Genomic DNA, 1242 nt, shown 5'->3' with positions numbered 1-1242 from the left:
TAAATAATTGTAGTGCAAGTTCAAATTTACAACATTAAGATAAATCTGCTCAGTTACTAAGAAAAACCCAGATTCAAAGAAACGTGCATCTGAGAATGATAATTTAAATCTGCATCTGTATTTTTCCAGATAACAGAAACACAACAGACTTTTTACAATTATATAAATGAAAATTAAGACTGAAATTCACTAAACTGATGTTCAAATCACAAACAACTGAAATGTTGCATTGCTGCACAGTTCATTGCTACAAAAAATGAGAAGTTAAACACTTTGTTCCCTGAGGTGACATATTTCATAGGTAGGAAGCATCTGATGTTATCAACGATAAAACAATAAATAAACTGAAACATCACCTCACAAGTCCAATCAATCATAAAACATCCTAAAACTCTGAGGTTATTTATTTATAACCATTGTAGATGATTTACAAAATTGAATCGCTAAACTAAAAATGATAAAAATAGGTCAGGTTGCAATTATATTTCTTCTTCTTTTCTTTTTGTAGCCCAAATCAGAGACTCATGGATATGTTTATAGTCAGATTTTTAAAATTCATTTAAATTTGTCCAGACTATGCAGTAAAATCTCTTTTGTGACAACTTCCTTGTAAATATAACACCCTATAATTAAACTGATCAGGCAATGACAACCAAACCCCAACGCAAAAATTTACATTGAAATGGGTTTTACTTGCAAAGAAAATGAAGTAAAACATGTAAAATAAAATTTCTTCCACATCAGATTGCCTTTTTTAAAGAAAGTCTACGATTAAATTAAATAAAGTTTTGCTCTTTTTTCTGTGTACATAAATATTTTCATCTGTAAATATTTTTTACAGATGAAAAAATAACACTCATATCACCAATGTACACAGCTGTGTTTAAAAAAATAGCAATAGAAGCATAACAATTTCTTCACACACGAGCAGAGATACGTTTTAGTTCAAACCTTCCTGTTTCGAAATCTGGACTTCAGCATAAGTGGTGTCAGTCGATGAAGAATTATTATCTGCTCAAGAAACAGGAAGAAATAAACCAGATGGAGTCAACATGAGTTTAGTTTTCACTGCGATGCAGAAAAGCATAATTTAAAAAATCTCACCTTTGGGCACTGATTTGGTGAACTTCACCTCAGAGTATGTTACCTCAACTTCAGGCATGATTCTGCTGGGAGTCTGAAAGAGAACTGCAGGTCAGGAGAAACGGGGAGCTTTTAAAAGCTTCCTGCAGGCGGGGAGGA

This window comes from Poecilia latipinna, unplaced genomic scaffold, assembly GCF_001443285.1.
Source record: "Poecilia latipinna isolate Pla-1442-1.1 unplaced genomic scaffold, P_latipinna-1.0 Scaffold480, whole genome shotgun sequence".
In the NCBI taxonomy this organism is placed as follows: domain Eukaryota; kingdom Metazoa; phylum Chordata; class Actinopteri; order Cyprinodontiformes; family Poeciliidae; genus Poecilia; species Poecilia latipinna.
Note: the sequence above shows the minus strand (reverse complement) of the source record.